This window comes from Lithobates pipiens, unplaced genomic scaffold (assembly GCF_037356315.1).
Source record: "Lithobates pipiens isolate NorthernLeopardFrog02 unplaced genomic scaffold, aLitPip1_a1.2 Scaffold_8, whole genome shotgun sequence".
Classification (NCBI taxonomy): Eukaryota; Metazoa; Chordata; class Amphibia; order Anura; family Ranidae; genus Lithobates; species Lithobates pipiens.
The window spans coordinates 572,885,028-572,907,308 of NW_027507903.1; the positions used below are offsets into that span (position 1 = coordinate 572,885,028).

The 22,281-nt window shown below is 49.8% G+C and overlaps 51 non-coding genes across 51 annotated transcripts; all 51 read left to right on the forward strand.

Moving 5' to 3' along the window:
* Positions 1-237: 237 nt before the first annotated feature.
* On the forward strand, positions 238-310 carry TRNAR-ACG (transfer RNA arginine (anticodon ACG)). Its single transcript has one exon. It is a non-coding gene; the product is annotated as a tRNA-Arg (tRNA).
* An 8-nt stretch (positions 311-318) lies between these two features.
* Positions 319-390, forward strand: TRNAH-GUG (transfer RNA histidin (anticodon GUG)). The gene has a single exon. It is a non-coding gene; the product is annotated as a tRNA-His (tRNA).
* A 697-nt stretch (positions 391-1,087) lies between these two features.
* On the forward strand, positions 1,088-1,160 carry TRNAR-ACG (transfer RNA arginine (anticodon ACG)). The gene has a single exon. It is a non-coding gene; the product is annotated as a tRNA-Arg (tRNA).
* Positions 1,161-1,168: 8 nt separating this feature from the next.
* On the forward strand, positions 1,169-1,240 carry TRNAH-GUG (transfer RNA histidin (anticodon GUG)). The gene has a single exon. It is a non-coding gene; the product is annotated as a tRNA-His (tRNA).
* Positions 1,241-1,955: 715 nt separating this feature from the next.
* Positions 1,956-2,028, forward strand: TRNAR-ACG (transfer RNA arginine (anticodon ACG)). The gene has a single exon. It is a non-coding gene; the product is annotated as a tRNA-Arg (tRNA).
* An 8-nt stretch (positions 2,029-2,036) lies between these two features.
* TRNAH-GUG (transfer RNA histidin (anticodon GUG)) lies at positions 2,037-2,108 on the forward strand. Its single transcript has one exon. It is a non-coding gene; the product is annotated as a tRNA-His (tRNA).
* A 705-nt stretch (positions 2,109-2,813) lies between these two features.
* TRNAR-ACG (transfer RNA arginine (anticodon ACG)) lies at positions 2,814-2,886 on the forward strand. The gene has a single exon. It is a non-coding gene; the product is annotated as a tRNA-Arg (tRNA).
* Positions 2,887-2,894: 8 nt separating this feature from the next.
* TRNAH-GUG (transfer RNA histidin (anticodon GUG)) lies at positions 2,895-2,966 on the forward strand. Its single transcript has one exon. It is a non-coding gene; the product is annotated as a tRNA-His (tRNA).
* Positions 2,967-3,667: 701 nt separating this feature from the next.
* On the forward strand, positions 3,668-3,740 carry TRNAR-ACG (transfer RNA arginine (anticodon ACG)). Its single transcript has one exon. It is a non-coding gene; the product is annotated as a tRNA-Arg (tRNA).
* Positions 3,741-3,748: 8 nt separating this feature from the next.
* On the forward strand, positions 3,749-3,820 carry TRNAH-GUG (transfer RNA histidin (anticodon GUG)). The gene has a single exon. It is a non-coding gene; the product is annotated as a tRNA-His (tRNA).
* A 707-nt stretch (positions 3,821-4,527) lies between these two features.
* Positions 4,528-4,600, forward strand: TRNAR-ACG (transfer RNA arginine (anticodon ACG)). The gene has a single exon. It is a non-coding gene; the product is annotated as a tRNA-Arg (tRNA).
* An 8-nt stretch (positions 4,601-4,608) lies between these two features.
* TRNAH-GUG (transfer RNA histidin (anticodon GUG)) lies at positions 4,609-4,680 on the forward strand. The gene has a single exon. It is a non-coding gene; the product is annotated as a tRNA-His (tRNA).
* A 705-nt stretch (positions 4,681-5,385) lies between these two features.
* TRNAR-ACG (transfer RNA arginine (anticodon ACG)) lies at positions 5,386-5,458 on the forward strand. The gene has a single exon. It is a non-coding gene; the product is annotated as a tRNA-Arg (tRNA).
* An 8-nt stretch (positions 5,459-5,466) lies between these two features.
* On the forward strand, positions 5,467-5,538 carry TRNAH-GUG (transfer RNA histidin (anticodon GUG)). Its single transcript has one exon. It is a non-coding gene; the product is annotated as a tRNA-His (tRNA).
* A 709-nt stretch (positions 5,539-6,247) lies between these two features.
* TRNAR-ACG (transfer RNA arginine (anticodon ACG)) lies at positions 6,248-6,320 on the forward strand. The gene has a single exon. It is a non-coding gene; the product is annotated as a tRNA-Arg (tRNA).
* Positions 6,321-6,328: 8 nt separating this feature from the next.
* TRNAH-GUG (transfer RNA histidin (anticodon GUG)) lies at positions 6,329-6,400 on the forward strand. Its single transcript has one exon. It is a non-coding gene; the product is annotated as a tRNA-His (tRNA).
* A 705-nt stretch (positions 6,401-7,105) lies between these two features.
* TRNAR-ACG (transfer RNA arginine (anticodon ACG)) lies at positions 7,106-7,178 on the forward strand. The gene has a single exon. It is a non-coding gene; the product is annotated as a tRNA-Arg (tRNA).
* An 8-nt stretch (positions 7,179-7,186) lies between these two features.
* Positions 7,187-7,258, forward strand: TRNAH-GUG (transfer RNA histidin (anticodon GUG)). The gene has a single exon. It is a non-coding gene; the product is annotated as a tRNA-His (tRNA).
* Positions 7,259-7,969: 711 nt separating this feature from the next.
* Positions 7,970-8,042, forward strand: TRNAR-ACG (transfer RNA arginine (anticodon ACG)). Its single transcript has one exon. It is a non-coding gene; the product is annotated as a tRNA-Arg (tRNA).
* An 8-nt stretch (positions 8,043-8,050) lies between these two features.
* On the forward strand, positions 8,051-8,122 carry TRNAH-GUG (transfer RNA histidin (anticodon GUG)). The gene has a single exon. It is a non-coding gene; the product is annotated as a tRNA-His (tRNA).
* A 709-nt stretch (positions 8,123-8,831) lies between these two features.
* TRNAR-ACG (transfer RNA arginine (anticodon ACG)) lies at positions 8,832-8,904 on the forward strand. Its single transcript has one exon. It is a non-coding gene; the product is annotated as a tRNA-Arg (tRNA).
* Positions 8,905-8,912: 8 nt separating this feature from the next.
* TRNAH-GUG (transfer RNA histidin (anticodon GUG)) lies at positions 8,913-8,984 on the forward strand. Its single transcript has one exon. It is a non-coding gene; the product is annotated as a tRNA-His (tRNA).
* Positions 8,985-9,685: 701 nt separating this feature from the next.
* TRNAR-ACG (transfer RNA arginine (anticodon ACG)) lies at positions 9,686-9,758 on the forward strand. The gene has a single exon. It is a non-coding gene; the product is annotated as a tRNA-Arg (tRNA).
* An 8-nt stretch (positions 9,759-9,766) lies between these two features.
* TRNAH-GUG (transfer RNA histidin (anticodon GUG)) lies at positions 9,767-9,838 on the forward strand. Its single transcript has one exon. It is a non-coding gene; the product is annotated as a tRNA-His (tRNA).
* A 707-nt stretch (positions 9,839-10,545) lies between these two features.
* TRNAR-ACG (transfer RNA arginine (anticodon ACG)) lies at positions 10,546-10,618 on the forward strand. The gene has a single exon. It is a non-coding gene; the product is annotated as a tRNA-Arg (tRNA).
* An 8-nt stretch (positions 10,619-10,626) lies between these two features.
* On the forward strand, positions 10,627-10,698 carry TRNAH-GUG (transfer RNA histidin (anticodon GUG)). The gene has a single exon. It is a non-coding gene; the product is annotated as a tRNA-His (tRNA).
* Positions 10,699-11,403: 705 nt separating this feature from the next.
* Positions 11,404-11,476, forward strand: TRNAR-ACG (transfer RNA arginine (anticodon ACG)). Its single transcript has one exon. It is a non-coding gene; the product is annotated as a tRNA-Arg (tRNA).
* An 8-nt stretch (positions 11,477-11,484) lies between these two features.
* TRNAH-GUG (transfer RNA histidin (anticodon GUG)) lies at positions 11,485-11,556 on the forward strand. Its single transcript has one exon. It is a non-coding gene; the product is annotated as a tRNA-His (tRNA).
* Positions 11,557-12,261: 705 nt separating this feature from the next.
* On the forward strand, positions 12,262-12,334 carry TRNAR-ACG (transfer RNA arginine (anticodon ACG)). The gene has a single exon. It is a non-coding gene; the product is annotated as a tRNA-Arg (tRNA).
* Positions 12,335-12,342: 8 nt separating this feature from the next.
* TRNAH-GUG (transfer RNA histidin (anticodon GUG)) lies at positions 12,343-12,414 on the forward strand. The gene has a single exon. It is a non-coding gene; the product is annotated as a tRNA-His (tRNA).
* A 705-nt stretch (positions 12,415-13,119) lies between these two features.
* TRNAR-ACG (transfer RNA arginine (anticodon ACG)) lies at positions 13,120-13,192 on the forward strand. Its single transcript has one exon. It is a non-coding gene; the product is annotated as a tRNA-Arg (tRNA).
* An 8-nt stretch (positions 13,193-13,200) lies between these two features.
* Positions 13,201-13,272, forward strand: TRNAH-GUG (transfer RNA histidin (anticodon GUG)). Its single transcript has one exon. It is a non-coding gene; the product is annotated as a tRNA-His (tRNA).
* Positions 13,273-13,977: 705 nt separating this feature from the next.
* On the forward strand, positions 13,978-14,050 carry TRNAR-ACG (transfer RNA arginine (anticodon ACG)). The gene has a single exon. It is a non-coding gene; the product is annotated as a tRNA-Arg (tRNA).
* An 8-nt stretch (positions 14,051-14,058) lies between these two features.
* TRNAH-GUG (transfer RNA histidin (anticodon GUG)) lies at positions 14,059-14,130 on the forward strand. The gene has a single exon. It is a non-coding gene; the product is annotated as a tRNA-His (tRNA).
* Positions 14,131-14,837: 707 nt separating this feature from the next.
* On the forward strand, positions 14,838-14,910 carry TRNAR-ACG (transfer RNA arginine (anticodon ACG)). Its single transcript has one exon. It is a non-coding gene; the product is annotated as a tRNA-Arg (tRNA).
* Positions 14,911-14,918: 8 nt separating this feature from the next.
* TRNAH-GUG (transfer RNA histidin (anticodon GUG)) lies at positions 14,919-14,990 on the forward strand. Its single transcript has one exon. It is a non-coding gene; the product is annotated as a tRNA-His (tRNA).
* A 717-nt stretch (positions 14,991-15,707) lies between these two features.
* TRNAR-ACG (transfer RNA arginine (anticodon ACG)) lies at positions 15,708-15,780 on the forward strand. Its single transcript has one exon. It is a non-coding gene; the product is annotated as a tRNA-Arg (tRNA).
* Positions 15,781-15,788: 8 nt separating this feature from the next.
* TRNAH-GUG (transfer RNA histidin (anticodon GUG)) lies at positions 15,789-15,860 on the forward strand. The gene has a single exon. It is a non-coding gene; the product is annotated as a tRNA-His (tRNA).
* Positions 15,861-16,565: 705 nt separating this feature from the next.
* TRNAR-ACG (transfer RNA arginine (anticodon ACG)) lies at positions 16,566-16,638 on the forward strand. The gene has a single exon. It is a non-coding gene; the product is annotated as a tRNA-Arg (tRNA).
* An 8-nt stretch (positions 16,639-16,646) lies between these two features.
* Positions 16,647-16,718, forward strand: TRNAH-GUG (transfer RNA histidin (anticodon GUG)). The gene has a single exon. It is a non-coding gene; the product is annotated as a tRNA-His (tRNA).
* A 705-nt stretch (positions 16,719-17,423) lies between these two features.
* On the forward strand, positions 17,424-17,496 carry TRNAR-ACG (transfer RNA arginine (anticodon ACG)). The gene has a single exon. It is a non-coding gene; the product is annotated as a tRNA-Arg (tRNA).
* An 8-nt stretch (positions 17,497-17,504) lies between these two features.
* TRNAH-GUG (transfer RNA histidin (anticodon GUG)) lies at positions 17,505-17,576 on the forward strand. Its single transcript has one exon. It is a non-coding gene; the product is annotated as a tRNA-His (tRNA).
* A 731-nt stretch (positions 17,577-18,307) lies between these two features.
* Positions 18,308-18,380, forward strand: TRNAR-ACG (transfer RNA arginine (anticodon ACG)). Its single transcript has one exon. It is a non-coding gene; the product is annotated as a tRNA-Arg (tRNA).
* Positions 18,381-18,388: 8 nt separating this feature from the next.
* On the forward strand, positions 18,389-18,460 carry TRNAH-GUG (transfer RNA histidin (anticodon GUG)). Its single transcript has one exon. It is a non-coding gene; the product is annotated as a tRNA-His (tRNA).
* Positions 18,461-19,155: 695 nt separating this feature from the next.
* TRNAR-ACG (transfer RNA arginine (anticodon ACG)) lies at positions 19,156-19,228 on the forward strand. Its single transcript has one exon. It is a non-coding gene; the product is annotated as a tRNA-Arg (tRNA).
* Positions 19,229-19,236: 8 nt separating this feature from the next.
* On the forward strand, positions 19,237-19,308 carry TRNAH-GUG (transfer RNA histidin (anticodon GUG)). Its single transcript has one exon. It is a non-coding gene; the product is annotated as a tRNA-His (tRNA).
* Positions 19,309-20,013: 705 nt separating this feature from the next.
* Positions 20,014-20,086, forward strand: TRNAR-ACG (transfer RNA arginine (anticodon ACG)). Its single transcript has one exon. It is a non-coding gene; the product is annotated as a tRNA-Arg (tRNA).
* An 8-nt stretch (positions 20,087-20,094) lies between these two features.
* On the forward strand, positions 20,095-20,166 carry TRNAH-GUG (transfer RNA histidin (anticodon GUG)). Its single transcript has one exon. It is a non-coding gene; the product is annotated as a tRNA-His (tRNA).
* Positions 20,167-20,873: 707 nt separating this feature from the next.
* Positions 20,874-20,946, forward strand: TRNAR-ACG (transfer RNA arginine (anticodon ACG)). The gene has a single exon. It is a non-coding gene; the product is annotated as a tRNA-Arg (tRNA).
* A 785-nt stretch (positions 20,947-21,731) lies between these two features.
* On the forward strand, positions 21,732-21,804 carry TRNAR-ACG (transfer RNA arginine (anticodon ACG)). The gene has a single exon. It is a non-coding gene; the product is annotated as a tRNA-Arg (tRNA).
* An 8-nt stretch (positions 21,805-21,812) lies between these two features.
* Positions 21,813-21,884, forward strand: TRNAH-GUG (transfer RNA histidin (anticodon GUG)). Its single transcript has one exon. It is a non-coding gene; the product is annotated as a tRNA-His (tRNA).
* Positions 21,885-22,281: the final 397 nt, after the last annotated feature.

Here is a 22,281-nt window from a genome sequence, read left to right on the forward strand (position 1 = left end):
CTGTGGGCCACATAGAATGAGATTGTAACATTATTAGCCTTTGCCATTTTCACAACTATCGAGCAGCCATAAGCAGTGATGTGACAGCAACTGAGAAGGCCTGAGCACTTTCCTTTCCATTAGAAATTCAGCAGAAAGTTAGCCGTTTATCTCTGGAATGGCTGAGATGGTGTTGATTGGCTTCTGCAGCTAGAATGCCCTTTGTGAAGGCTTAGCAAAGAGTCAGGGCCAGGTGCAGGGCCAGTGGCGCAATGGATAACGCGTCTGACTACGGATCAGAAGATTGTAGGTTCGACTCCTACCTGGCTCGTTGACAATGCCGTGATCGTATAGTGGTTAGTACTCTGCGTTGTGGCCGCAGCAACCCCGGTTCGAATCCGGGTCACGGCATCTTTATGCGCTGGATGAAGTGTAATGTCCACAGTCACGCCCATGCCAGTTCGGACCCCTGAAGGTACACAAGGAGCAGGAAGTCTCTCTCTCTCTAAGACCGCTTCTTGCAACCAGCACCAACTCTGTGATATAGGATACCTTGATACTATCCTAGCGTCGGTCGATTACAATGTGGCAGGCCGTAGTCAGATCACTAAAGGATTGGTCAACAGGCCAAGGTGTATCCTGCCATGTCATGCTACACCCGCTGTAACACAAACTTGGGGCCATGCGAACTCTACAACAGTGGCCTTTGAAGGTAACAGCAGAGAGTGAAAAGACTTTCTTTGAAGGCCAGTGGGATGTACATTTTGGACAGCGAGGACCACTGCTTTTCGAGAGGCACGAAAGTAGGCAGCCATCTATGTGGAAGTGAAACAACCGTCCTATAAGGTGGTGGGGTTTCCTTCAACACCACCTGTGGGCCACATAGAATGAGATTGTAACATTATTAGCCTTTGCCATTTTCACAACTATCGAGCAGCCATAAGCAGTGATGTGACAGCAACTGAGAAGGCCTGAGCACTTTCCTTTCCATTAGAAATTCAGCAGAAAGTTAGCCGTTTATCTCTGGAATGGCTGAGATGGTGTCGATTGGCTTCTGCAGCTAGAATGCCCTTTGTGAAGGCTTAGCAAAGAGTCAGGGCCAGGTGCAGGGCCAGTGGCGCAATGGATAACGCGTCTGACTACGGATCAGAAGATTGTAGGTTCGACTCCTACCTGGCTCGTTGACAATGCCGTGATCGTATAGTGGTTAGTACTCTGCGTTGTGGCCGCAGCAACCCCGGTTCGAATCCGGGTCACGGCATCTTTATGCGCTGGATGAAGTGTAATGTCCACAGTCACGCCCATGCCAGTTCGGACCCCTGAAGGTACACAAGGAGCAGGAAGTCTCTCTCTCTCTCTCTCTCTCTCTCTCTCTAAGACCGCTTCTTGCAACCAGCACCAACTCTGTGATATAGGATACCTTGATACTATCCTAGCGTCGGTCGATTACAATGTGGCAGGCCGTAGTCAGATCACTAAAGGATTGGTCAACAGGCCAAGGTGTATCCTGCCATGTCATGCTACACCCGCTGTAACACAAACTTGGGGCCATGCGAACTCTACAACAGTGGCCTTTGAAGGTAACAGCAGAGAGTGAAAAGACTTTCTTTGAAGGCCAGTGGGATGTACATTTTGGACAGCGAGGACCACTGCTTTTCGAGAGGCACGAAAGTAGGCAGCCATCTATGTGGAAGTGAAACAACCGTCCTATAAGGTGGTGGGGTTTCCTTCAACACCACCTGTGGGCCACATAGAATGAGATTGTAACATTATTAGCCTTTGCCATTTTCACAACTATCGAGCAGCCATAAGCAGTGATGTGACAGCAACTGAGAAGGCCTGAGCACTTTCCTTTCCATTAGAAATTCAGCAGAAAGTTAGCCGTTTATCTCTGGAATGGCTGAGATGGTGTCGATTGGCTTCTGCAGCTAGAATGCCCTTTGTGAAGGCTTAGCAAAGAGTCAGGGCCAGGTGCAGGGCCAGTGGCGCAATGGATAACGCGTCTGACTACGGATCAGAAGATTGTAGGTTCGACTCCTACCTGGCTCGTTGACAATGCCGTGATCGTATAGTGGTTAGTACTCTGCGTTGTGGCCGCAGCAACCCCGGTTCGAATCCGGGTCACGGCATCTTTATGCGCTGGATGAAGTGTAATGTCCACAGTCACGCCCATGCCAGTTCGGACCCCTGAAGGTACACAAGGAGCAGGAAGTCTCTCTCTCTCTCTCTCTCTAAGACCGCTTCTTGCAACCAGCACCAACTCTGTGATATAGGATACCTTGATACTATCCTAGCGTCGGTCGATTACAATGTGGCAGGCCGTAGTCAGATCACTAAAGGATTGGTCAACAGGCCAAGGTGTATCCTGCCATGTCATGCTACACCCGCTGTAACACAAACTTGGGGCCATGCGAACTCTACAACAGTGGCCTTTGAAGGTAACAGCAGAGAGTGAAAAGACTTTCTTTGAAGGCCAGTGGGATGTACATTTTGGACAGCGAGGACCACTGCTTTTCGAGAGGCACGAAAGTAGGCAGCCATCTATGTGGAAGTGAAACAACCGTCCTATAAGGTGGTGGGGTTTCCTTCAACACCACCTGTGGGCCACATAGAATGAGATTGTAACATTATTAGCCTTTGCCATTTTCACAACTATCGAGCAGCCATAAGCAGTGATGTGACAGCAACTGAGAAGGCCTGAGCACTTTCCTTTCCATTAGAAATTCAGCAGAAAGTTAGCCGTTTATCTCTGGAATGGCTGAGATGGTGTCGATTGGCTTCTGCAGCTAGAATGCCCTTTGTGAAGGCTTAGCAAAGAGTCAGGGCCAGGTGCAGGGCCAGTGGCGCAATGGATAACGCGTCTGACTACGGATCAGAAGATTGTAGGTTCGACTCCTACCTGGCTCGTTGACAATGCCGTGATCGTATAGTGGTTAGTACTCTGCGTTGTGGCCGCAGCAACCCCGGTTCGAATCCGGGTCACGGCATCTTTATGCGCTGGATGAAGTGTAATGTCCACAGTCACGCCCATGCCAGTTCGGACCCCTGAAGGTACACAAGGAGCAGGAAGTCTCTCTCTCTCTCTCTAAGACCGCTTCTTGCAACCAGCACCAACTCTGTGATATAGGATACCTTGATACTATCCTAGCGTCGGTCGATTACAATGTGGCAGGCCGTAGTCAGATCACTAAAGGATTGGTCAACAGGCCAAGGTGTATCCTGCCATGTCATGCTACACCCGCTGTAACACAAACTTGGGGCCATGCGAACTCTACAACAGTGGCCTTTGAAGGTAACAGCAGAGAGTGAAAAGACTTTCTTTGAAGGCCAGTGGGATGTACATTTTGGACAGCGAGGACCACTGCTTTTCGAGAGGCACGAAAGTAGGCAGCCATCTATGTGGAAGTGAAACAACCGTCCTATAAGGCGGTGGGGTTTCCTTCAACACCACCTGTGGGCCACATAGAATGAGATTGTAACATTATTAGCCTTTGCCATTTTCACAACTATCGAGCAGCCATAAGCAGTGATGTGACAGCAACTGAGAAGGCCTGAGCACTTTCCTTTCCATTAGAAATTCAGCAGAAAGTTAGCCGTTTATCTCTGGAATGGCTGAGATGGTGTCGATTGGCTTCTGCAGCTAGAATGCCCTTTGTGAAGGCTTAGCAAAGAGTCAGGGCCAGGTGCAGGGCCAGTGGCGCAATGGATAACGCGTCTGACTACGGATCAGAAGATTGTAGGTTCGACTCCTACCTGGCTCGTTGACAATGCCGTGATCGTATAGTGGTTAGTACTCTGCGTTGTGGCCGCAGCAACCCCGGTTCGAATCCGGGTCACGGCATCTTTATGCGCTGGATGAAGTGTAATGTCCACAGTCACGCCCATGCCAGTTCGGACCCCTGAAGGTACACAAGGAGCAGGAAGTCTCTCTCTCTCTCTCTCTCTCTAAGACCGCTTCTTGCAACCAGCACCAACTCTGTGATATAGGATACCTTGATACTATCCTAGCGTCGGTCGATTACAATGTGGCAGGCCGTAGTCAGATCACTAAAGGATTGGTCAACAGGCCAAGGTGTATCCTGCCATGTCATGCTACACCCGCTGTAACACAAACTTGGGGCCATGCGAACTCTACAACAGTGGCCTTTGAAGGTAACAGCAGAGAGTGAAAAGACTTTCTTTGAAGGCCAGTGGGATGTACATTTTGGACAGCGAGGACCACTGCTTTTCGAGAGGCACGAAAGTAGGCAGCCATCTATGTGGAAGTGAAACAACCGTCCTATAAGGTGGTGGGGTTTCCTTCAACACCACCTGTGGGCCACATAGAATGAGATTGTAACATTATTAGCCTTTGCCATTTTCACAACTATCGAGCAGCCATAAGCAGTGATGTGACAGCAACTGAGAAGGCCTGAGCACTTTCCTTTCCATTAGAAATTCAGCAGAAAGTTAGCCGTTTATCTCTGGAATGGCTGAGATGGTGTCGATTGGCTTCTGCAGCTAGAATGCCCTTTGTGAAGGCTTAGCAAAGAGTCAGGGCCAGGTGCAGGGCCAGTGGCGCAATGGATAACGCGTCTGACTACGGATCAGAAGATTGTAGGTTCGACTCCTACCTGGCTCGTTGACAATGCCGTGATCGTATAGTGGTTAGTACTCTGCGTTGTGGCCGCAGCAACCCCGGTTCGAATCCGGGTCACGGCATCTTTATGCGCTGGATGAAGTGTAATGTCCACAGTCACGCCCATGCCAGTTCGGACCCCTGAAGGTACACAAGGAGCAGGAAGTCTCTCTCTCTCTCTCTCTCTAAGACCGCTTCTTGCAACCAGCACCAACTCTGTGATATAGGATACCTTGATACTATCCTAGCGTCGGTCGATTACAATGTGGCAGGCCGTAGTCAGATCACTAAAGGATTGGTCAACAGGCCAAGGTGTATCCTGCCATGTCATGCTACACCCGCTGTAACACAAACTTGGGGCCATGCGAACTCTACAACAGTGGCCTTTGAAGGTAACAGCAGAGAGTGAAAAGACTTTCTTTGAAGGCCAGTGGGATGTACATTTTGGACAGCGAGGACCACTGCTTTTCGAGAGGCACGAAAGTAGGCAGCCATCTATGTGGAAGTGAAACAACCGTCCTATAAGGCGGTGGGGTTTCCTTCAACACCACCTGTGGGCCACATAGAATGAGATTGTAACATTATTAGCCTTTGCCATTTTCACAACTATCGAGCAGCCATAAGCAGTGATGTGACAGCAACTGAGAAGGCCTGAGCACTTTCCTTTCCATTAGAAATTCAGCAGAAAGTTAGCCGTTTATCTCTGGAATGGCTGAGATGGTGTCGATTGGCTTCTGCAGCTAGAATGCCCTTTGTGAAGGCTTAGCAAAGAGTCAGGGCCAGGTGCAGGGCCAGTGGCGCAATGGATAACGCGTCTGACTACGGATCAGAAGATTGTAGGTTCGACTCCTACCTGGCTCGTTGACAATGCCGTGATCGTATAGTGGTTAGTACTCTGCGTTGTGGCCGCAGCAACCCCGGTTCGAATCCGGGTCACGGCATCTTTATGCGCTGGATGAAGTGTAATGTCCACAGTCACGCCCATGCCAGTTCGGACCCCTGAAGGTACACAAGGAGCAGGAAGTCTCTCTCTCTCTCTCTCTCTCTCTAAGACCGCTTCTTGCAACCAGCACCAACTCTGTGATATAGGATACCTTGATACTATCCTAGCGTCGGTCGATTACAATGTGGCAGGCCGTAGTCAGATCACTAAAGGATTGGTCAACAGGCCAAGGTGTATCCTGCCATGTCATGCTACACCCGCTGTAACACAAACTTGGGGCCATGCGAACTCTACAACAGTGGCCTTTGAAGGTAACAGCAGAGAGTGAAAAGACTTTCTTTGAAGGCCAGTGGGATGTACATTTTGGACAGCGAGGACCACTGCTTTTCGAGAGGCACGAAAGTAGGCAGCCATCTATGTGGAAGTGAAACAACCGTCCTATAAGGTGGTGGGGTTTCCTTCAACACCACCTGTGGGCCACATAGAATGAGATTGTAACATTATTAGCCTTTGCCATTTTCACAACTATCGAGCAGCCATAAGCAGTGATGTGACAGCAACTGAGAAGGCCTGAGCACTTTCCTTTCCATTAGAAATTCAGCAGAAAGTTAGCCGTTTATCTCTGGAATGGCTGAGATGGTGTCGATTGGCTTCTGCAGCTAGAATGCCCTTTGTGAAGGCTTAGCAAAGAGTCAGGGCCAGGTGCAGGGCCAGTGGCGCAATGGATAACGCGTCTGACTACGGATCAGAAGATTGTAGGTTCGACTCCTACCTGGCTCGTTGACAATGCCGTGATCGTATAGTGGTTAGTACTCTGCGTTGTGGCCGCAGCAACCCCGGTTCGAATCCGGGTCACGGCATCTTTATGCGCTGGATGAAGTGTAATGTCCACAGTCACGCCCATGCCAGTTCGGACCCCTGAAGGTACACAAGGAGCAGGAAGTCTCTCTCTCTCTCTCTCTCTAAGACCGCTTCTTGCAACCAGCACCAACTCTGTGATATAGGATACCTTGATACTATCCTAGCGTCGGTCGATTACAATGTGGCAGGCCGTAGTCAGATCACTAAAGGATTGGTCAACAGGCCAAGGTGTATCCTGCCATGTCATGCTACACCCGCTGTAACACAAACTTGGGGCCATGCGAACTCTACAACAGTGGCCTTTGAAGGTAACAGCAGAGAGTGAAAAGACTTTCTTTGAAGGCCAGTGGGATGTACATTTTGGACAGCGAGGACCACTGCTTTTCGAGAGGCACGAAAGTAGGCAGCCATCTATGTGGAAGTGAAACAACCGTCCTATAAGGCGGTGGGGTTTCCTTCAACACCACCTGTGGGCCACATAGAATGAGATTGTAACATTATTAGCCTTTGCCATTTTCACAACTATCGAGCAGCCATAAGCAGTGATGTGACAGCAACTGAGAAGGCCTGAGCACTTTCCTTTCCATTAGAAATTCAGCAGAAAGTTAGCCGTTTATCTCTGGAATGGCTGAGATGGTGTCGATTGGCTTCTGCAGCTAGAATGCCCTTTGTGAAGGCTTAGCAAAGAGTCAGGGCCAGGTGCAGGGCCAGTGGCGCAATGGATAACGCGTCTGACTACGGATCAGAAGATTGTAGGTTCGACTCCTACCTGGCTCGTTGACAATGCCGTGATCGTATAGTGGTTAGTACTCTGCGTTGTGGCCGCAGCAACCCCGGTTCGAATCCGGGTCACGGCATCTTTATGCGCTGGATGAAGTGTAATGTCCACAGTCACGCCCATGCCAGTTCGGACCCCTGAAGGTACACAAGGAGCAGGAAGTCTCTCTCTCTCTCTCTCTCTCTCTCTAAGACCGCTTCTTGCAACCAGCACCAACTCTGTGATATAGGATACCTTGATACTATCCTAGCGTCGGTCGATTACAATGTGGCAGGCCGTAGTCAGATCACTAAAGGATTGGTCAACAGGCCAAGGTGTATCCTGCCATGTCATGCTACACCCGCTGTAACACAAACTTGGGGCCATGCGAACTCTACAACAGTGGCCTTTGAAGGTAACAGCAGAGAGTGAAAAGACTTTCTTTGAAGGCCAGTGGGATGTACATTTTGGACAGCGAGGACCACTGCTTTTCGAGAGGCACGAAAGTAGGCAGCCATCTATGTGGAAGTGAAACAACCGTCCTATAAGGTGGTGGGGTTTCCTTCAACACCACCTGTGGGCCACATAGAATGAGATTGTAACATTATTAGCCTTTGCCATTTTCACAACTATCGAGCAGCCATAAGCAGTGATGTGACAGCAACTGAGAAGGCCTGAGCACTTTCCTTTCCATTAGAAATTCAGCAGAAAGTTAGCCGTTTATCTCTGGAATGGCTGAGATGGTGTCGATTGGCTTCTGCAGCTAGAATGCCCTTTGTGAAGGCTTAGCAAAGAGTCAGGGCCAGGTGCAGGGCCAGTGGCGCAATGGATAACGCGTCTGACTACGGATCAGAAGATTGTAGGTTCGACTCCTACCTGGCTCGTTGACAATGCCGTGATCGTATAGTGGTTAGTACTCTGCGTTGTGGCCGCAGCAACCCCGGTTCGAATCCGGGTCACGGCATCTTTATGCGCTGGATGAAGTGTAATGTCCACAGTCACGCCCATGCCAGTTCGGACCCCTGAAGGTACACAAGGAGCAGGAAGTCTCTCTCTCTCTCTCTCTCTCTCTAAGACCGCTTCTTGCAACCAGCACCAACTCTGTGATATAGGATACCTTGATACTATCCTAGCGTCGGTCGATTACAATGTGGCAGGCCGTAGTCAGATCACTAAAGGATTGGTCAACAGGCCAAGGTGTATCCTGCCATGTCATGCTACACCCGCTGTAACACAAACTTGGGGCCATGCGAACTCTACAACAGTGGCCTTTGAAGGTAACAGCAGAGAGTGAAAAGACTTTCTTTGAAGGCCAGTGGGATGTACATTTTGGACAGCGAGGACCACTGCTTTTCGAGAGGCACGAAAGTAGGCAGCCATCTATGTGGAAGTGAAACAACCGTCCTATAAGGTGGTGGGGTTTCCTTCAACACCACCTGTGGGCCACATAGAATGAGATTGTAACATTATTAGCCTTTGCCATTTTCACAACTATCGAGCAGCCATAAGCAGTGATGTGACAGCAACTGAGAAGGCCTGAGCACTTTCCTTTCCATTAGAAATTCAGCAGAAAGTTAGCCGTTTATCTCTGGAATGGCTGAGATGGTGTCGATTGGCTTCTGCAGCTAGAATGCCCTTTGTGAAGGCTTAGCAAAGAGTCAGGGCCAGGTGCAGGGCCAGTGGCGCAATGGATAACGCGTCTGACTACGGATCAGAAGATTGTAGGTTCGACTCCTACCTGGCTCGTTGACAATGCCGTGATCGTATAGTGGTTAGTACTCTGCGTTGTGGCCGCAGCAACCCCGGTTCGAATCCGGGTCACGGCATCTTTATGCGCTGGATGAAGTGTAATGTCCACAGTCACGCCCATGCCAGTTCGGACCCCTGAAGGTACACAAGGAGCAGGAAGTCTCTCTCTCTCTCTCTAAGACCGCTTCTTGCAACCAGCACCAACTCTGTGATATAGGATACCTTGATACTATCCTAGCGTCGGTCGATTACAATGTGGCAGGCCGTAGTCAGATCACTAAAGGATTGGTCAACAGGCCAAGGTGTATCCTGCCATGTCATGCTACACCCGCTGTAACACAAACTTGGGGCCATGCGAACTCTACAACAGTGGCCTTTGAAGGTAACAGCAGAGAGTGAAAAGACTTTCTTTGAAGGCCAGTGGGATGTACATTTTGGACAGCGAGGACCACTGCTTTTCGAGAGGCACGAAAGTAGGCAGCCATCTATGTGGAAGTGAAACAACCGTCCTATAAGGTGGTGGGGTTTCCTTCAACACCACCTGTGGGCCACATAGAATGAGATTGTAACATTATTAGCCTTTGCCATTTTCACAACTATCGAGCAGCCATAAGCAGTGATGTGACAGCAACTGAGAAGGCCTGAGCACTTTCCTTTCCATTAGAAATTCAGCAGAAAGTTAGCCGTTTATCTCTGGAATGGCTGAGATGGTGTCGATTGGCTTCTGCAGCTAGAATGCCCTTTGTGAAGGCTTAGCAAAGAGTCAGGGCCAGGTGCAGGGCCAGTGGCGCAATGGATAACGCGTCTGACTACGGATCAGAAGATTGTAGGTTCGACTCCTACCTGGCTCGTTGACAATGCCGTGATCGTATAGTGGTTAGTACTCTGCGTTGTGGCCGCAGCAACCCCGGTTCGAATCCGGGTCACGGCATCTTTATGCGCTGGATGAAGTGTAATGTCCACAGTCACGCCCATGCCAGTTCGGACCCCTGAAGGTACACAAGGAGCAGGAAGTCTCTCTCTCTCTCTCTCTCTCTAAGACCGCTTCTTGCAACCAGCACCAACTCTGTGATATAGGATACCTTGATACTATCCTAGCGTCGGTCGATTACAATGTGGCAGGCCGTAGTCAGATCACTAAAGGATTGGTCAACAGGCCAAGGTGTATCCTGCCATGTCATGCTACACCCGCTGTAACACAAACTTGGGGCCATGCGAACTCTACAACAGTGGCCTTTGAAGGTAACAGCAGAGAGTGAAAAGACTTTCTTTGAAGGCCAGTGGGATGTACATTTTGGACAGCGAGGACCACTGCTTTTCGAGAGGCACGAAAGTAGGCAGCCATCTATGTGGAAGTGAAACAACCGTCCTATAAGGCGGTGGGGTTTCCTTCAACACCACCTGTGGGCCACATAGAATGAGATTGTAACATTATTAGCCTTTGCCATTTTCACAACTATCGAGCAGCCATAAGCAGTGATGTGACAGCAACTGAGAAGGCCTGAGCACTTTCCTTTCCATTAGAAATTCAGCAGAAAGTTAGCCGTTTATCTCTGGAATGGCTGAGATGGTGTCGATTGGCTTCTGCAGCTAGAATGCCCTTTGTGAAGGCTTAGCAAAGAGTCAGGGCCAGGTGCAGGGCCAGTGGCGCAATGGATAACGCGTCTGACTACGGATCAGAAGATTGTAGGTTCGACTCCTACCTGGCTCGTTGACAATGCCGTGATCGTATAGTGGTTAGTACTCTGCGTTGTGGCCGCAGCAACCCCGGTTCGAATCCGGGTCACGGCATCTTTATGCGCTGGATGAAGTGTAATGTCCACAGTCACGCCCATGCCAGTTCGGACCCCTGAAGGTACACAAGGAGCAGGAAGTCTCTCTCTCTCTCTCTCTCTAAGACCGCTTCTTGCAACCAGCACCAACTCTGTGATATAGGATACCTTGATACTATCCTAGCGTCGGTCGATTACAATGTGGCAGGCCGTAGTCAGATCACTAAAGGATTGGTCAACAGGCCAAGGTGTATCCTGCCATGTCATGCTACACCCGCTGTAACACAAACTTGGGGCCATGCGAACTCTACAACAGTGGCCTTTGAAGGTAACAGCAGAGAGTGAAAAGACTTTCTTTGAAGGCCAGTGGGATGTACATTTTGGACAGCGAGGACCACTGCTTTTCGAGAGGCACGAAAGTAGGCAGCCATCTATGTGGAAGTGAAACAACCGTCCTATAAGGTGGTGGGGTTTCCTTCAACACCACCTGTGGGCCACATAGAATGAGATTGTAACATTATTAGCCTTTGCCATTTTCACAACTATCGAGCAGCCATAAGCAGTGATGTGACAGCAACTGAGAAGGCCTGAGCACTTTCCTTTCCATTAGAAATTCAGCAGAAAGTTAGCCGTTTATCTCTGGAATGGCTGAGATGGTGTCGATTGGCTTCTGCAGCTAGAATGCCCTTTGTGAAGGCTTAGCAAAGAGTCAGGGCCAGGTGCAGGGCCAGTGGCGCAATGGATAACGCGTCTGACTACGGATCAGAAGATTGTAGGTTCGACTCCTACCTGGCTCGTTGACAATGCCGTGATCGTATAGTGGTTAGTACTCTGCGTTGTGGCCGCAGCAACCCCGGTTCGAATCCGGGTCACGGCATCTTTATGCGCTGGATGAAGTGTAATGTCCACAGTCACGCCCATGCCAGTTCGGACCCCTGAAGGTACACAAGGAGCAGGAAGTCTCTCTCTCTCTCTCTCTCTAAGACCACTTCTTGCAACCAGCACCAACTCTGTGATATAGGATACCTTGATACTATCCTAGCGTCGGTCGATTACAATGTGGCAGGCCGTAGTCAGATCACTAAAGGATTGGTCAACAGGCCAAGGTGTATCCTGCCATGTCATGCTACACCCGCTGTAACACAAACTTGGGGCCATGCGAACTCTACAACAGTGGCCTTTGAAGGTAACAGCAGAGAGTGAAAAGACTTTCTTTGAAGGCCAGTGGGATGTACATTTTGGACAGCGAGGACCACTGCTTTTCGAGAGGCACGAAAGTAGGCAGCCATCTATGTGGAAGTGAAACAACCGTCCTATAAGGTGGTGGGGTTTCCTTCAACACCACCTGTGGGCCACATAGAATGAGATTGTAACATTATTAGCCTTTGCCATTTTCACAACTATCGAGCAGCCATAAGCAGTGATGTGACAGCAACTGAGAAGGCCTGAGCACTTTCCTTTCCATTAGAAATTCAGCAGAAAGTTAGCCGTTTATCTCTGGAATGGCTGAGATGGTGTCGATTGGCTTCTGCAGCTAGAATGCCCTTTGTGAAGGCTTAGCAAAGAGTCAGGGCCAGGTGCAGGGCCAGTGGCGCAATGGATAACGCGTCTGACTACGGATCAGAAGATTGTAGGTTCGACTCCTACCTGGCTCGTTGACAATGCCGTGATCGTATAGTGGTTAGTACTCTGCGTTGTGGCCGCAGCAACCCCGGTTCGAATCCGGGTCACGGCATCTTTATGCGCTGGATGAAGTGTAATGTCCACAGTCACGCCCATGCCAGTTCGGACCCCTGAAGGTACACAAGGAGCAGGAAGTCTCTCTCTCTCTCTCTCTCTAAGACCGCTTCTTGCAACCAGCACCAACTCTGTGATATAGGATACCTTGATACTATCCTAGCGTCGGTCGATTACAATGTGGCAGGCCGTAGTCAGATCACTAAAGGATTGGTCAACAGGCCAAGGTGTATCCTGCCATGTCATGCTACACCCGCTGTAACACAAACTTGGGGCCATGCGAACTCTACAACAGTGGCCTTTGAAGGTAACAGCAGAGAGTGAAAAGACTTTCTTTGAAGGCCAGTGGGATGTACATTTTGGACAGCGAGGACCACTGCTTTTCGAGAGGCACGAAAGTAGGCAGCCATCTATGTGGAAGTGAAACAACCGTCCTATAAGGCGGTGGGGTTTCCTTCAACACCACCTGTGGGCCACATAGAATGAGATTGTAACATTATTAGCCTTTGCCATTTTCACAACTATCGAGCAGCCATAAGCAGTGATGTGACAGCAACTGAGAAGGCCTGAGCACTTTCCTTTCCATTAGAAATTCAGCAGAAAGTTAGCCGTTTATCTCTGGAATGGCTGAGATGGTGTCGATTGGCTTCTGCAGCTAGAATGCCCTTTGTGAAGGCTTAGCAAAGAGTCAGGGCCAGGTGCAGGGCCAGTGGCGCAATGGATAACGCGTCTGACTACGGATCAGAAGATTGTAGGTTCGACTCCTACCTGGCTCGTTGACAATGCCGTGATCGTATAGTGGTTAGTACTCTGCGTTGTGGCCGCAGCAACCCCGGTTCGAATCCGGGTCACGGCATCTTTATGCGCTGGATGAAGTGTAATGTCCACAGTCACGCCCATGCCAGTTCGGACCCCTGAAGGTACACAAGGAGCAGGAAGTCTCTCTCTCTCTCTCTCTCTAAGACCGCTTCTTGCAACCAGCACCAACTCTGTGATATAGGATACCTTGATACTATCCTAGCGTCGGTCGATTACAATGTGGCAGGCCGTAGTCAGATCACTAAAGGATTGGTCAACAGGCCAAGGTGTATCCTGCCATGTCATGCTACACCCGCTGTAACACAAACTTGGGGCCATGCGAACTCTACAACAGTGGCCTTTGAAGGTAACAGCAGAGAGTGAAAAGACTTTCTTTGAAGGCCAGTGGGATGTACATTTTGGACAGCGAGGACCACTGCTTTTCGAGAGGCACGAAAGTAGGCAGCCATCTATGTGGAAGTGAAACAACCGTCCTATAAGGTGGTGGGGTTTCCTTCAACACCACCTGTGGGCCACATAGAATGAGATTGTAACATTATTAGCCTTTGCCATTTTCACAACTATCGAGCAGCCATAAGCAGTGATGTGACAGCAACTGAGAAGGCCTGAGCACTTTCCTTTCCATTAGAAATTCAGCAGAAAGTTAGCCGTTTATCTCTGGAATGGCTGAGATGGTGTCGATTGGCTTCTGCAGCTAGAATGCCCTTTGTGAAGGCTTAGCAAAGAGTCAGGGCCAGGTGCAGGGCCAGTGGCGCAATGGATAACGCGTCTGACTACGGATCAGAAGATTGTAGGTTCGACTCCTACCTGGCTCGTTGACAATGCCGTGATCGTATAGTGGTTAGTACTCTGCGTTGTGGCCGCAGCAACCCCGGTTCGAATCCGGGTCACGGCATCTTTATGCGCTGGATGAAGTGTAATGTCCACAGTCACGCCCATGCCAGTTCGGACCCCTGAAGGTACACAAGGAGCAGGAAGTCTCTCTCTCTCTCTCTCTCTCTAAGACCGCTTCTTGCAACCAGCACCAACTCTGTGATATAGGATACCTTGATACTATCCTAGCGTCGGTCGATTACAATGTGGCAGGCCGTAGTCAGATCACTAAAGGATTGGTCAACAGGCCAAGGTGTATCCTGCCATGTCATGCTACACCCGCTGTAACACAAACTTGGGGCCATGCGAACTCTACAACAGTGGCCTTTGAAGGTAACAGCAGAGAGTGAAAAGACTTTCTTTGAAGGCCAGTGGGATGTACATTTTGGACAGCGAGGACCACTGCTTTTCGAGAGGCACGAAAGTAGGCAGCCATCTATGTGGAAGTGAAACAACCGTCCTATAAGGCGGTGGGGTTTCCTTCAACACCACCTGTGGGCCACATAGAATGAGATTGTAACATTATTAGCCTTTGCCATTTTCACAACTATCGAGCAGCCATAAGCAGTGATGTGACAGCAACTGAGAAGGCCTGAGCACTTTCCTTTCCATTAGAAATTCAGCAGAAAGTTAGCCGTTTATCTCTGGAATGGCTGAGATGGTGTCGATTGGCTTCTGCAGCTAGAATGCCCTTTGTGAAGGCTTAGCAAAGAGTCAGGGCCAGGTGCAGGGCCAGTGGCGCAATGGATAACGCGTCTGACTACGGATCAGAAGATTGTAGGTTCGACTCCTACCTGGCTCGTTGACAATGCCGTGATCGTATAGTGGTTAGTACTCTGCGTTGTGGCCGCAGCAACCCCGGTTCGAATCCGGGTCACGGCATCTTTATGCGCTGGATGAAGTGTAATGTCCACAGTCACGCCCATGCCAGTTCGGACCCCTGAAGGTACACAAGGAGCAGGAAGTCTCTCTCTCTCTCTCTCTCTCTCTCTCTCTCTAAGACCGCTTCTTGCAACCAGCACCAACTCTGTGATATAGGATACCTTGATACTATCCTAGCGTCGGTCGATTACAATGTGGCAGGCCGTAGTCAGATCACTAAAGGATTGGTCAACAGGCCAAGGTGTATCCTGCCATGTCATGCTACACCCGCTGTAACACAAACTTGGGGCCATGCGAACTCTACAACAGTGGCCTTTGAAGGTAACAGCAGAGAGTGAAAAGACTTTCTTTGAAGGCCAGTGGGATGTACATTTTGGACAGCGAGGACCACTGCTTTTCGAGAGGCACGAAAGTAGGCAGCCATCTATGTGGAAGTGAAACAACCGTCCTATAAGGCGGTGGGGTTTCCTTCAACACCACCTGTTGGCCACATAGAATGAGATTGTAACATTATTAGCCTTTGCCATTTTCACAACTATCGAGCAGCCATAAGCAGTGATGTGACAGCAACTGAGAAGGCCTGAGCACTTTCCTTTCCATTAGAAATTCAGCAGAAAGTTAGCCGTTTATCTCTGGAATGGCTGAGATGGTGTCGATTGGCTTCTGCAGCTAGAATGCCCTTTGTGAAGGCTTAGCAAAGAGTCAGGGCCAGGTGCAGGGCCAGTGGCGCAATGGATAACGCGTCTGACTACGGATCAGAAGATTGTAGGTTCGACTCCTACCTGGCTCGTTGACAATGCCGTGATCGTATAGTGGTTAGTACTCTGCGTTGTGGCCGCAGCAACCCCGGTTCGAATCCGGGTCACGGCATCTTTATGCGCTGGATGAAGTGTAATGTCCACAGTCACGCCCATGCCAGTTCGGACCCCTGAAGGTACACAAGGAGCAGGAAGTCTCTCTCTCTCTCTCTCTCTAAGACCGCTTCTTGCAACCAGCACCAACTCTGTGATATAGGATACCTTGATACTATCCTAGCGTCGGTCGATTACAATGTGGCAGGCCGTAGTCAGATCACTAAAGGATTGGTCAACAGGCCAAGGTGTATCCTGCCATGTCATGCTACACCCGCTGTAACACAAACTTGGGGCCATGCGAACTCTACAACAGTGGCCTTTGAAGGTAACAGCAGAGAGTGAAAAGACTTTCTTTGAAGGCCAGTGGGATGTACATTTTGGACAGCGAGGACCACTGCTTTTCGAGAGGCACGAAAGTAGGCAGCCATCTATGTGGAAGTGAAACAACCGTCCTATAAGGCGGTGGGGTTTCCTTCAACACCACCTGTGGGCCACATAGAATGAGATTGTAACATTATTAGCCTTTGCCATTTTCACAACTATCGAGCAGCCATAAGCAGTGATGTGACAGCAACTGAGAAGGCCTGAGCACTTTCCTTTCCATTAGAAATTCAGCAGAAAGTTAGCCGTTTATCTCTGGAATGGCTGAGATGGTGTCGATTGGCTTCTGCAGCTAGAATGCCCTTTGTGAAGGCTTAGCAAAGAGTCAGGGCCAGGTGCAGGGCCAGTGGCGCAATGGATAACGCGTCTGACTACGGATCAGAAGATTGTAGGTTCGACTCCTACCTGGCTCGTTGACAATGCCGTGATCGTATAGTGGTTAGTACTCTGCGTTGTGGCCGCAGCAACCCCGGTTCGAATCCGGGTCACGGCATCTTTATGCGCTGGATGAAGTGTAATGTCCACAGTCACGCCCATGCCAGTTCGGACCCCTGAAGGTACACAAGGAGCAGGAAGTCTCTCTCTCTCTCTCTCTCTAAGACCGCTTCTTGCAACCAGCACCAACTCTGTGATATAGGATACCTTGATACTATCCTAGCGTCGGTCGATTACAATGTGGCAGGCCGTAGTCAGATCACTAAAGGATTGGTCAACAGGCCAAGGTGTATCCTGCCATGTCATGCTACACCCGCTGTAACACAAACTTGGGGCCATGCGAACTCTACAACAGTGGCCTTTGAAGGTAACAGCAGAGAGTGAAAAGACTTTCTTTGAAGGCCAGTGGGATGTACATTTTGGACAGCGAGGACCACTGCTTTTCGAGAGGCACGAAAGTAGGCAGCCATCTATGTGGAAGTGAAACAACCGTCCTATAAGGCGGTGGGGTTTCCTTCAACACCACCTGTGGGCCACATAGAATGAGATTGTAACATTATTAGCCTTTGCCATTTTCACAACTATCGAGCAGCCATAAGCAGTGATGTGACAGCAACTGAGAAGGCCTGAGCACTTTCCTTTCCATTAGAAATTCAGCAGAAAGTTAGCCGTTTATCTCTGGAATGGCTGAGATGGTGTCGATTGGCTTCTGCAGCTAGAATGCCCTTTGTGAAGGCTTAGCAAAGAGTCAGGGCCAGGTGCAGGGCCAGTGGCGCAATGGATAACGCGTCTGACTACGGATCAGAAGATTGTAGGTTCGACTCCTACCTGGCTCGTTGACAATGCCGTGATCGTATAGTGGTTAGTACTCTGCGTTGTGGCCGCAGCAACCCCGGTTCGAATCCGGGTCACGGCATCTTTATGCGCTGGATGAAGTGTAATGTCCACAGTCACGCCCATGCCAGTTCGGACCCCTGAAGGTACACAAGGAGCAGGAAGTCTCTCTCTCTCTCTCTCTCTCTCTCTCTCTCTCTCTCTCTCTCTCTAAGACCGCTTCTTGCAACCAGCACCAACTCTGTGATATAGGATACCTTGATACTATCCTAGCGTCGGTCGATTACAATGTGGCAGGCCGTAGTCAGATCACTAAAGGATTGGTCAACAGGCCAAGGTGTATCCTGCCATGTCATGCTACACCCGCTGTAACACAAACTTGGGGCCATGCGAACTCTACAACAGTGGCCTTTGAAGGTAACAGCAGAGAGTGAAAAGACTTTCTTTGAAGGCCAGTGGGATGTACATTTTGGACAGCGAGGACCACTGCTTTTCGAGAGGCACGAAAGTAGGCAGCCATCTATGTGGAAGTGAAACAACCGTCCTATAAGGCGGTGGGGTTTCCTTCAACACCACCTGTGGGCCACATAGAATGAGATTGTAACATTATTAGCCTTTGCCATTTTCACAACTATCGAGCAGCCATAAGCAGTGATGTGACAGCAACTGAGAAGGCCTGAGCACTTTCCTTTCCATTAGAAATTCAGCAGAAAGTTAGCCGTTTATCTCTGGAATGGCTGAGATGGTGTCGATTGGCTTCTGCAGCTAGAATGCCCTTTGTGAAGGCTTAGCAAAGAGTCAGGGCCAGGTGCAGGGCCAGTGGCGCAATGGATAACGCGTCTGACTACGGATCAGAAGATTGTAGGTTCGACTCCTACCTGGCTCGTTGACAATGCCGTGATCGTATAGTGGTTAGTACTCTGCGTTGTGGCCGCAGCAACCCCGGTTCGAATCCGGGTCACGGCATCTTTATGCGCTGGATGAAGTGTAATGTCCACAGTTACGCCCATGCCAGTTCGGACCCCTGAAGGTACACAAGGAGCAGGAAGTCTCTCTCTCTAAGACCGCTTCTTGCAACCAGCACCAACTCTGTGATATAGGATACCTTGATACTATCCTAGCGTCGGTCGATTACAATGTGGCAGGCCGTAGTCAGATCACTAAAGGATTGGTCAACAGGCCAAGGTGTATCCTGCCATGTCATGCTACACCCGCTGTAACACAAACTTGGGGCCATGCGAACTCTACAACAGTGGCCTTTGAAGGTAACAGCAGAGAGTGAAAAGACTTTCTTTGAAGGCCAGTGGGATGTACATTTTGGACAGCGAGGACCACTGCTTTTCGAGAGGCACGAAAGTAGGCAGCCATCTATGTGGAAGTGAAACAACCGTCCTATAAGGCGGTGGGGTTTCCTTCAACACCACCTGTGGGCCACATAGAATGAGATTGTAACATTATTAGCCTTTGCCATTTTCACAACTATCGAGCAGCCATAAGCAGTGATGTGACAGCAACTGAGAAGGCCTGAGCACTTTCCTTTCCATTAGAAATTCAGCAGAAAGTTAGCCGTTTATCTCTGGAATGGCTGAGATGGTGTCGATTGGCTTCTGCAGCTAGAATGCCCTTTGTGAAGGCTTAGCAAAGAGTCAGGGCCAGGTGCAGGGCCAGTGGCGCAATGGATAACGCGTCTGACTACGGATCAGAAGATTGTAGGTTCGACTCCTACCTGGCTCGTTGACAATGCCGTGATCGTATAGTGGTTAGTACTCTGCGTTGTGGCCGCAGCAACCCCGGTTCGAATCCGGGTCACGGCATCTTTATGCGCTGGATGAAGTGTAATGTCCACAGTCACGCCCATGCCAGTTCGGACCCCTGAAGGTACACAAGGAGCAGGAAGTCTCTCTCTCTCTCTCTCTCTAAGACCGCTTCTTGCAACCAGCACCAACTCTGTGATATAGGATACCTTGATACTATCCTAGCGTCGGTCGATTACAATGTGGCAGGCCGTAGTCAGATCACTAAAGGATTGGTCAACAGGCCAAGGTGTATCCTGCCATGTCATGCTACACCCGCTGTAACACAAACTTGGGGCCATGCGAACTCTACAACAGTGGCCTTTGAAGGTAACAGCAGAGAGTGAAAAGACTTTCTTTGAAGGCCAGTGGGATGTACATTTTGGACAGCGAGGACCACTGCTTTTCGAGAGGCACGAAAGTAGGCAGCCATCTATGTGGAAGTGAAACAACCGTCCTATAAGGCGGTGGGGTTTCCTTCAACACCACCTGTGGGCCACATAGAATGAGATTGTAACATTATTAGCCTTTGCCATTTTCACAACTATCGAGCAGCCATAAGCAGTGATGTGACAGCAACTGAGAAGGCCTGAGCACTTTCCTTTCCATTAGAAATTCAGCAGAAAGTTAGCCGTTTATCTCTGGAATGGCTGAGATGGTGTCGATTGGCTTCTGTAGCTAGAATGCCCTTTGTGAAGGCTTAGCAAAGAGTCAGGGCCAGGTGCAGGGCCAGTGGCGCAATGGATAACGCGTCTGACTACGGATCAGAAGATTGTAGGTTCGACTCCTACCTGGCTCGTTGACAATGCCGTGATCGTATAGTGGTTAGTACTCTGCGTTGTGGCCGCAGCAACCCCGGTTCGAATCCGGGTCACGGCATCTTTATGCGCTGGATGAAGTGTAATGTCCACAGTCACGCCCATGCCAGTTCGGACCCCTGAAGGTACACAAGGAGCAGGAAGTCTCTCTCTCTCTCTCTCTCTCTAAGACCGCTTCTTGCAACCAGCACCAACTCTGTGATATAGGATACCTTGATACTATCCTAGCGTCGGTCGATTACAATGTGGCAGGCCGTAGTCAGATCACTAAAGGATTGGTCAACAGGCCAAGGTGTATCCTGCCATGTCATGCTACACCCGCTGTAACACAAACTTGGGGCCATGCGAACTCTACAACAGTGGCCTTTGAAGGTAACAGCAGAGAGTGAAAAGACTTTCTTTGAAGGCCAGTGGGATGTACATTTTGGACAGCGAGGACCACTGCTTTTCGAGAGGCACGAAAGTAGGCAGCCATCTATGTGGAAGTGAAACAACCGTCCTATAAGGCGGTGGGGTTTCCTTCAACACCACCTGTGGGCCACATAGAATGAGATTGTAACATTATTAGCCTTTGCCATTTTCACAACTATCGAGCAGCCATAAGCAGTGATGTGACAGCAACTGAGAAGGCCTGAGCACTTTCCTTTCCATTAGAAATTCAGCAGAAAGTTAGCCGTTTATCTCTGGAATGGCTGAGATGGTGTCGATTGGCTTCTGCAGCTAGAATGCCCTTTGTGAAGGCTTAGCAAAGAGTCAGGGCCAGGTGCAGGGCCAGTGGCGCAATGGATAACGCGTCTGACTACGGATCAGAAGATTGTAGGTTCGACTCCTACCTGGCTCGTTGACAATGCCGTGATCGTATAGTGGTTAGTACTCTGCGTTGTGGCCGCAGCAACCCTGGTTCGAATCCGGGTCACGGCATCTTTATGCGCTGGATGAAGTGTAATGTCCACAGTCACGCCCATGCCAGTTCGGACCCCTGAAGGTACACAAGGAGCAGGAAGTCTCTCTCTCTCTCTCTCTCTAAGACCGCTTCTTGCAACCAGCACCAACTCTGTGATATAGGATACCTTGATACTATCCTAGCGTCGGTCGATTACAATGTGGCAGGCCGTAGTCAGATCACTAAAGGATTGGTCAACAGGCCAAGGTGTATCCTGCCATGTCATGCTACACCCGCTGTAACACAAACTTGGGGCCATGCGAACTCTACAACAGTGGCCTTTGAAGGTAACAGCAGAGAGTGAAAAGACTTTCTTTGAAGGCCAGTGGGATGTACATTTTGGACAGCGAGGACCACTGCTTTTCGAGAGGCACGAAAGTAGGCAGCCATCTATGTGGAAGTGAAACAACCGTCCTATAAGGCGGTGGGGTTTCCTTCAACACCACCTGTGGGCCACATAGAATGAGATTGTAACATTATTAGCCTTTGCCATTTTCACAACTATCGAGCAGCCATAAGCAGTGATGTGACAGCAACTGAGAAGGCCTGAGCACTTTCCTTTCCATTAGAAATTCAGCAGAAAGTTAGCCGTTTATCTCTGGAATGGCTGAGATGGTGTCGATTGGCTTCTGCAGCTAGAATGCCCTTTGTGAAGGCTTAGCAAAGAGTCAGGGCCAGGTGCAGGGCCAGTGGCGCAATGGATAACGCGTCTGACTACGGATCAGAAGATTGTAGGTTCGACTCCTACCTGGCTCGTTGACAATGCCGTGATCGTATAGTGGTTAGTACTCTGCGTTGTGGCCGCAGCAACCCCGGTTCGAATCCGGGTCACGGCATCTTTATGCGCTGGATGAAGTGTAATGTCCACAGTCACGCCCATGCCAGTTCGGACCCCTGAAGGTACACAAGGAGCAGGAAGTCTCTCTCTCTCTCTCTCTCTAAGACCGCTTCTTGCAACCAGCACCAACTCTGTGATATAGGATACCTTGATACTATCCTAGCGTCGGTCGATTACAATGTGGCAGGCCGTAGTCAGATCACTAAAGGATTGGTCAACAGGCCAAGGTGTATCCTGCCATGTCATGCTACACCCGCTGTAACACAAACTTGGGGCCATGCGAACTCTACAACAGTGGCCTTTGAAGGTAACAGCAGAGAGTGAAAAGACTTTCTTTGAAGGCCAGTGGGATGTACATTTTGGACAGCGAGGACCACTGCTTTTCGAGAGGCACG